Source organism: Balaenoptera acutorostrata, chromosome X, assembly GCF_949987535.1.
Source record: "Balaenoptera acutorostrata chromosome X, mBalAcu1.1, whole genome shotgun sequence".
In the NCBI taxonomy this organism is placed as follows: domain Eukaryota; kingdom Metazoa; phylum Chordata; class Mammalia; order Artiodactyla; family Balaenopteridae; genus Balaenoptera; species Balaenoptera acutorostrata.
Window position 1 is genome coordinate 89249040 of NC_080085.1, and position 10012 is coordinate 89259051.

Here is a 10012-nt window from a genome sequence, read left to right on the forward strand (position 1 = left end):
ACACAGTGCTCCTCCTGGTAGATAGATGGTTAAGAGGTAGTTAATAGAATGTGGGTGGTCGATATAACACATTGCCCTAGGGAAAACAGGCGTCCAACAATTTGTATTCAATCTGTACAATCAAAAAAAAAAATCAAAGATACTCAGAAGTCTGAGGGAAGGTGCCTCAATAAGAAGTCACACTCTCCTGCTCAGCTTTCGCCTTAAGTCAGTTTTTGATCCAGAGAGCACTGTTTGAAGGAGTGGGGTACCCAGGACTGATTCCTCCAGTCCTTCCATTTACGAAGGTAACTGTGTGCTGGGGAAAGAGGAATACCCAAACATTTTGAGGGCTGATGGACCCTGGTTGTGAGTTGCTATTGATACCCAGAGACCTAACGTGTCATCATGCCTCACCCTTGTTAGAATAGGGGCAGATGGAAGCCAGAAGGTATATAGGCTCCTAGTCTATGTTGGGTTTATAGTGGCTCCACTGGGTCCACAGACTCACTCAATGGTTATTTTTCTGGTTTTTGAATATATAATTGGAATAGACATTATGATAGTTGGTACAAGCCCCATATTGGTTCCTCGGCATGTGGAGTCAGAGCTATTTGTAGATGAGGCCAAGTGGAAGCTTTGAAATTGCTGTCCTCTTCCTTGGCAAAGATAGTAAATGAAAACATATAGATAACATCTTGGAGAGGATGGCTGAAGTTAGTGCCACCTAAAGACCTAAAGAATGCTGGGATGTGGTCCCCATCATATCTCCATTTAATGCATCAGTTTGGGCCCCTGAAAAATGTGGACAGAGTCTGGTAGATGACAGTAGACTACTGTAAACTCAACCAACTAGTGGCACAAGGGCAGTTGCCATGTCAGATACGATATCTTTGCTAGAACAGGATGACATGGCCTTAGGTACCTAGTACAGTAATCAGCTACTGATTTGGAAGATATTTTTTTCCTATCCCTATCAGAATGGAACATCATAAAAGTTCACATTCACATAGAATGACAACAGTATACATTTATAGTTTTTCCTCAAGACTCTACTCACTCTCCTGTCCTCTGTCATGGTATAGTCTGAAGAGATCTGGACCATCTGAATATGATACTAGTCCACTGTGTTGATGACATCATGCTAGTTGGACCAAATGGCTAAGAAGTGGGTAGCACGTTGGAGGCCTTGGTAAGACATGTGTACTCCTGAGGATGGGAGATAAACCCTACAAAGATCCAGGGGCTGGCTACATTAAGTACAGTTTTTAGGGGTTGAATGGTCTGGGGCATGCCAGGAGATTCCCTCTAAAAGTACAGTACAAATTACTGCATTTTCCACCTTCCTCATGAAGAAGGAAGCTCAGTGTCTTGTAGGCTTTATTGGGTTCTGGAAGCAGCACATTTAACATCTGGAATTACTGTTTTGACCCACATACTGGGTAACATGAAAAGCTGCCAACTTTGAGTGGGGCCTAGAACAAAAGAAGGCCTTATAGCAGGTCCAGGCTGTGGTTTCAAGCAGTCCTGCCACTTGGACCATGCAGTCAATAGACTCTAAGGTATTAGAGATATCTGTGTTGGTGGAAGATGCCATGTGGAGTTTTTGGTAAGCCCCAATGGGAAGGTCACAACTTAGACCAGAACTTAGATTCTGGAACAAAGTCGTGCCACATGCAGTGGAGAATTACATATATTTTAAAAACAGCTCCTGATATGCTACTGTGTCCTGGTAGAGATGGAATACATGGTCATAGGACATCAAATGACCATGCAAGTGACCATACAACCAGAACTGCCCATTATGAACTGAGTTCTGTCAGATCCTCCAAGGTATAAGGGAGGGCAGGCCCAGCAACAAGATGGAAGTTTTACACACAGGATCAAGCACAAGCAGGACTGGAGGGTATAAGCACCTGCACAATCAGCTAGAGCAGATCCTCCATGATATCCACCACTGTTGCGCTAGCACCTTTCACACTCCTTACACCTGTGGCCTCATGGGAGATCTTTTTTGACAAGCTGACTGAGAAGGAAAAACCCCAGCCTTATTTATAGATTGGTGGGCTTGGTATGTGGGTATCAACCAGGACAGCAACTCCAGCCTGAGAAACCCATGATGATCAGGAATGAGGGTCTGGATCATACCACCAGGCAAACCACCAAGACCCTAAGAGTGATTGGGATCTGTAATTGATAGTGGAAGAGAGGGGTGGTCATTTTCAGCTTTGAGACCAGCTGCAGTGTTGGGGGCTATAGTTTAAGTTTCCCCTAGGAAGAGAGGCCTACCAGACCCCTGGAAGAGCTGATCCTGGAACTTACATAAAGCGGATCAGGGAGGCACAAGGGGTGGACTGTGGTGGATACTGCAATGCCCTGCCCAGAGTTCCCTTTAGCAATAAAGGCCTTATTACTTCAGTTGTTAAGAACGTTGCCATCAGAGAGCCCTTGGCTGCCAGCCCCATTCAGGCATCTCCTCATCTGAGAATTGTCTTGTTCAAGATCACACCCTATTCTCAGAGTGTCCCACATCCAATGGCTCACTGATGCTGTGTATAAAGGCCTGGTCCTCTTGCCCCTACTTGAGATAGCTTTGAAGTTTCATCCTAACTTCAGAATTCCCTACAGTGTATGCTGAGGCATTCTACTGATAGTGCACTGACATTTGATTTTTTCCTCTTTTCATTCCTGCTTATTTTCTCCCTTTTCTTCCATAAATGTTTATCCCAGGAGCTCTCCCCAATAAACCTCCTATACTAATCTTTGTCTCATAATCTATTTCCTGGGGATCCAATCTGTGATAACGATTCATGTGTGTTTCTCTCTCTCCATACATCCCCAAATCAAGAGTCATATCTGTTGTTTAATGTTGTGAAATATTCTTTAGCCTCTATATGCAACTGTTGCAAATATTGCATTAATTTTTTATTACTTTGGAACCACAAACCAGAAAATAAATACAGACAGGAAAATGGACACTACTGGGAAATTAAAGTTTGTTAAGCAAAAATCTATGGCATTCATGTATCTGAGAAGAAGGCTCTGACAAGGTAGCTTGTTTTTTTCTCTTCCCTAAGTGGTTCACTGCTAGAATCTTCCCTGTAGTCTGAAATAATGTCTATTTCTTATGTCAGCAGTGGCACAAGCCACAAATCTTCATGGCATTTGGACACAGTTGCCTTTTGTTTAAAGGAGACAGGGAAACAGATGTGGAGAAGCATTTTCCTGGAGCCTGAACAGTGTTAGTCAAAGTACAGATGTTTAGGCCTATAAGTTGCATTGTACCAACAATGAGCACCAGATCCCATGTAACACAGGCACCCATGTGTTCTTTAATAAGTGTGTGTGTGTGTGTGTGTGTGTGTTTGTGTGTGATATGCAGGACCCTTCAAAGCATGGGGTTTAGGGTGGCCCTCGTCCCCAGTTCTAGGGGCAGCAATGAGGCTAAGATAGCAGTGGATAACATTCCTAGATGTTTTGGAAAATTAAGTGGTCTTATAGCCAGTTCTGGGTCTGACTGTGGTCCTGGGTCCCCAGATTCTTACTCTAGTGTTGTTGTTACAGCATACTCAGGGATCAGGGGTTGGTTTAAGGTTTTGGGTACAGTGGCCTTGCTGGGTCATGCACATATGAAGTATAATTTAACATCACTTTTTGAAGATGAAAATTCAGTCCTTCTTCTAGGGGAAAAAGGCCTATTTCTGGGAAACACATGAACTAATTGGCCCTGAAGGCAGTGTGGTGTAGGAGAAAGAGTACAGTCTGGAGTACGGAATGAAGGAGGAAGGGTATTAACATTTCTTTTCTCTTTCTATTTTTCAAACATGAAGGAGTAGAATTGGGAGAGGAAGGGAATGAATCTTGTTTGAATTCTTTGAATTTGAGGTCCTTTTGGGACTTTCAAGTGGAGATGCTCAGTGTTCATTTGAAAAATATGGATATAGAGCACAGAAGAAAGGTCTGACTAAAGATATGTATTGTAGATGATAACTGAAGCCAGGGAGTGAGTCAGGTAGCCCCAGCAAGGGGTACAGACTGAAAAACTGAGAGCAGAATGCTGAGGAAGCTCTATATGTGTGAGACTTTGGCAAGCAGGAATGCAGAACTGAAACCAAGCGTACAGCCTCCCATCTATATTGCAATGCATACCTCTATACATTCTTTGCTCCGTTTTAAGAAAATTGTGGTAAAATACAGAAAACGTTTACCATCTTCACCATTTTTAAGTGTACAGGTCATTGACATTTAGTACATTCACATTGTTGCATAACCATCACCACCATCCATCTCTAAAACTCTTTCCATCTTCCCAAACTGAAATTCTATACCCGTTAAACAATAACTCCTCATTAAGGTGGATGGACCTAGAGTCTGTCATATGGAATGAAGTAAGTCAGAAGGAGAAGAACAAATACCGTATGCTAACACATATATATGGAATCTAAAAAACAAAAAACAAAAAACAAAAAAACAAATGGTTCTGAAGAACCTAGGGGCAGGACAGGAATAAAGACGCAGACGTAGAGAATGGACTTGAGGACACGGGGAGGGGGAAGGGTAAGGTGGGACGGAGTGAGAGAGTAGCACTGACATATATACACTACCAAATGTAAAATAGATAGCTACTGGGAAGCAGCTGCATTGCAAGGGGAGATCAGCTCAGTGCTTTGTGACCACCTAGGGGGTGGGATAGGGAGGGTGGGAGGGAGACGCAAGAGGGAGGGGATATGGGGATATATGTATACATATAGTTGATTCACTTTGTTATACAGAAGAAACTAACACAACATTGTAAAGCAATTATACTCCAATAAAGATGTTAAAAAAAAATAACTCCCCATTATCCCATCCCCATGGCAACCACCATTCTACTGTCTGTCTATGAATTTGACTACTTGAGGTACCTCATTTAAGTGGAGTCGTTCAGTATTTGTCCTTTTATGACTGGCTTCTTTCTTTCTTTCTTCTTCTTTTTTTTTTTTTTTGGCTGCGCCAGGCAGCATGTGGGATCTTAGTTCCCTAACCAGGGGTCAAACCCATGCCCCTTGCAGTGGAAGCGCAGAGTCTTAACCACTCGCCTGCCAGGAATGTCCCTATGACTGGCTTATTTCATTGAGGATAATGTCCCTGTATTAATCTGCTTGGGCTGCTGAAACAAAATACCACAGACTGGGTGGCTTGAAAAACAGAAATTTATTTTCTCACAGTTCTGGAGCCTGGGCAGTCCAAGATTAGGTGCTGGTAAACTTAGTTTCCGTGAGAGCTTTCCTCTTGGCTTGTAGACAGCCGCCTTCTCACTATGACCTCACATGGCCTTTTCTTGGTGCATGTGTGTGGAGAGAGAGCGAGTGAGCTTTCTGATATCTCTTCTTATAAGGACACTAATCCTATAGGATCAGGGATCCACCCTTATGGACTCATTTAACCTTAATTACTTCCTTAGAGGACCTATCTCCAAATACAGCCATACTGGGGGTAAGGCCTTCAACGTATGAATTTGCGGGGGACACACATTCAGCCCATAACAGTCCTTAAGTTTTCTGTACACGTTTGGAGTCCTGGTTTTTTAAAATGTAATTTTTATAGTTATAGAGTACCATAAGGCTTATAACAGCAACAATAAAAATCTACCAGAACTTTGCTTCATCCTTCCCCATCCCACATTTCTCCTCCTCAGAGAGAATCACTTTCAAATCTTTTAACTATTTCTTCTGGTATCACTCCATATTTCTAAATAATCTGTTTATACTTTTATTTCTTGACTTTTAATTTTTACACATCAGCTATGATTTTCTGCAATGAAAAGATTCAGTTATCTTTTTTTTTAAATCCCTTGCAGCTCTGACAATCTTATTCCTTTTTTTAAAATTAATTAATCAATTAATTTATGGCTGAGTTGGGTCTTCGTTGCTGCACGTGGGCTTCCTCTAGTTGCGGCGCTCGGGCTCTAGGCACACGGGTTTCAGTAGTTGCAGCACGCGGGTACAATAGTTGTGGCACACGGGCTTAGTTGCTCTGCGGCATGTGGGATCTTCCCAGATCAGGGCTCGAACCTGTGTCCCCTGCATTGGCAAGCGGATTCTTAACCACTGCGCCACCAGGGAAGCCCAGTTATATTTTTTAACGTATAAATTCTGCTGGAAAAATAAATGAAGACAAATAACTAGAGAAACTGGGTTCTTGGGTAGAAAAATATTCTTTTCTCCCCAGCTTTACTGAGATATAATTGACATATAATATTGCATAAGTTTAAGGTGTACAATGTGCTGATTTGATACATGTATATATAGCAAAATGATTATCACAATAAGGTTAGTTAACACATCTACCATAATTACCATTGTTTTGTAATTGTTATGGTGAGAACATTTAAGATCTACTCTCTTAGCAACTTTCAAGTATACACTACAGTACTGTTAACTATAGTCACCATGCTCTTCATTAGATCCCCAGAACTATTCATCTTATAACTGGAAGTTTGTACCCTTTGACCAACAGTTTCCCATTTCCCCTTCCCTGCAGCCCTTGGCAACCACCATTCTACTCTATGTTTTCATGGCTTTTTTAGATTCCACATATAGTTCCATCCATGTTGTTGCAAATGGCAGAATTCCCTTCTTTTCTATGGCTGAATAATATTCCACTATATATATAAAAAGTAAGCTTAAGAATTAACAAAAAAATTGCAAGATATACTCATTCATTCAACAACTATTTATTGATAACCTACAGGGTACCATATGTACATGATGCTTGTTTTTAATCCATTCATTCATTGATGGACACATTGGTTGTTCACATGTCTTGGCTTTTGTGATCAATGCTGCAATGAACATTGGGGTTCAGCTATCTCTTCAAGAGTGATTTCATTTTCTTTGGATATGTACACAGAGTGAGATTGCTGGATCATACAGTAGTTCTATTTTTATTTTTTTGTGGAAACTCCATACTGTTTTCTGTAGTGGCTGCGCCAATTTACATTCCCACCAACAGCGTTTCCTTTTCTCCACATCTGCACCAGCACTTGTTATCTCTTATCTTTTTGATAATAACCATTCTAACTGGTGTGAAGTGGTAACATATTCTTATAAAAATGCCAATTATCCCTCAGTTAACCTTAGAATTAACTTCATCCAAATTGAAATTAAAAACAGGATTTTAAAGGGAATTTAACAAAATAATTCATTTTATCTGTAAATAAACAAATGTGAGTGGACAGGCAAATTATGAAAAAGAAGAATAATTAGAGAGGCCTTACCCTTCCAGATATTAAAACATATTATAAAGATACTATAATTAAAACAGTTAGGGACATAAAAAGAAAAAAATAACAGATTAAAGGAACATAGAGAATCAAAATATAGATCCAAATATATGTGGATATTTAGCTCATGATAAAGGTGGCATTTAAAATCAGGAGCTAGAGAGGTATTATTTGATAATGGCTATTAGGAAAATTTGCTAACTATTTGGAAAATATTAATTCCATATGTTTAATAAAGCTGGAAAAAATATATTCATAATAACACTGAGATGTCATTTGCTTTTTTCACTGTGTTGACATTTATACAAATGGAGCAAAAGCAAGGGTGGATAAAATTTCTGGCTTACTGATAATAGAAGCAATGCAACAAAAAAAAATCTATATGGATCAAAATTTAAATATTAAAAAACACACATAAAATTAGAAAAACATACGGGCCATCCTAAGCAGGACACAAACCCCCAAAAATGTAAAGGAAGAATTGATACAGTTTGTATCATAAAGATTTTAAAAATTCTATATAGCAGAAGTCCAAAGAAAATTATAAACTGGGAAAATATTTATAATACTTATGACAATCGAAGAGCTCATTTCCTTAATTTACAGAAAGTTCTCATGTATTAATAAGAAAAAGATGAAAAACCTAGTGGAAAAACTGGGAAAGGCAGTTCATAGAAAGAGGAATACAAATGGTTAAACCTATGAGAAGATGCTTAATCTCACTTATAATTTAAAAAATCAAAAAATTTTGGAGCACAACATGGAAAATATATATCAAAATTTAAGAGGTGAGAGTTGGCAGCATGGATAAAATTTAAAATGAACTTCCACTTTGACCCAGTGATTTCACTTCTAGGACTTTATCCTAAGGAAATAATGCCACAATTGTCAAATATATATGTAAACAAAGGTCTCCACTGTAATATTTTGGTAATAGACAAAGTTTGGGAAGAGGCTAAATATCAACCAGTAATAGATTGGTTGAATTTTGATAAATCCACACTAGAGAATATTATTGTAGCTGATAAAATGATGTACATGTTATATTAGGTGAAAAAGTAGTTTGCAGAATAGTTTGCATAGTACGATCCCAAGTTATTTTTAAAAGATATGCATGTACACACATTCACATATATCTACATAATTTTTTTGTTGATATATAGGAAACAACAAAAAAACCTGAAAGAGTCCATTGAAAAGTTAGCAGCGGTTTTCACAGGATTTATCCTAGGATTGAGGTAGATGGTTTATCATGGTGGTTATAAGAAAGGTGGAGAATTTGAGACATTTTTATTTTCTTCTTCTCTTTTCCTAGTTAACACCTGCTTCCCTTAATCTCAGTTCAAAGTTTCACTCCTCTCCCCATCAAGGAAGCCTTCCCTGATCCCCAGACTCTGCCACTTCTTTTACTGTATTAACAGTTTTCCTTTCCTTCAAAGTATTTTTCTCACTTTGTATGTATATGTGATTATTTCATTAAGGTCTTGTTTTCACTATGAGAGCACAATTAGTGTCTGTTTTTGCTCATCAACATATTCACAATAAGCACAGCACTTGTGGCAATGCTCCCTCTTTCTCTCCCCCTCCCAATATTTTGATGTAGACAGTTACATTTTCTCAGTCTTACATAAAGGGTTATGAGAGTGCAGGTTTTAAACATCTTCCCCCATCACAGAAACACAGATGAAGAAAAGCACAGCAGAAACAAATAGCTAACATTACACTAAATGGTGAAATATTAGGGGCATTCTCATTTACTTCAAGAACAAGATAAGGAGGCTCTCAAATCACCATTATTATTCAACATAGTTCTGGAGGTTCTGGTTGATGAAGTATATCCAGAAAATGAAAGAATAAGAGATAATAATGATTGGAAAAGACAAAATTAAAAAAATCATCATTTTCAAATGATTATGTATGCATACCTAGGAAAACCAGTTATCAACTGAAAAACTACAGGCATACCTCGGAGATATTGTGGGTTCAATTCCAGACTACCACAATAAAGCCAGTATCGCAATAAAGTGAGTCACACATCTTTTTGGCTTCCCAGTGCATATGAAAGTTTTGTTTACACTATACAGTGGTCTATTAAGTGCGCAAAACATTATGTCTTTAAAAATGTGTATATGTTAATTTAAAAATATGTTACTGCTAAAAAATGCTAACCATCATTTGAGCCTTCAACAAGTTGTAATGTTTTTGCAATAGTAATATCAAAGATCACTGATCACAGATCACTGTAACAAATATAATAATAATGAAAAGGTTTGAAATATTGCGAGAATTACCAAACTTGACATAGAGACATGAAGTGAGCACATGCTGTTGGAAAAATGGCACTGATAGACTTGCTTGACACAAGGTTGCCACAAACCTTCAATTAGTAAAAAACTCAATGTCTGTGAATCACAATAAAGCAAAGTGCAATAAAATGAGTTATGCCTCTATTAGAAATATTAAGAAAGGTCACTAAAAGTAAATATGTCAGAATTATTTCCTTCGGCAATAACCTGGTAGAAAATATAATCATAAAAGGAATGTCATCCCCCAAAGCAACAAAACCATAAAACACCTAGGAATAAACTTAACAAATAATGAGTATGACCTATCTGAAGAAACATAAAATTTATTGAAGATCATAAAAGTTGACATGGATAGAAAGACACAATTTTTAAAGATACCAGTTCTCAAATTAAAGTGCAGATTCTTTGCACTTTATGTCACTCAGTGTGAGACTTTTTGTTCTGTATATAGTTGTTCTGTACA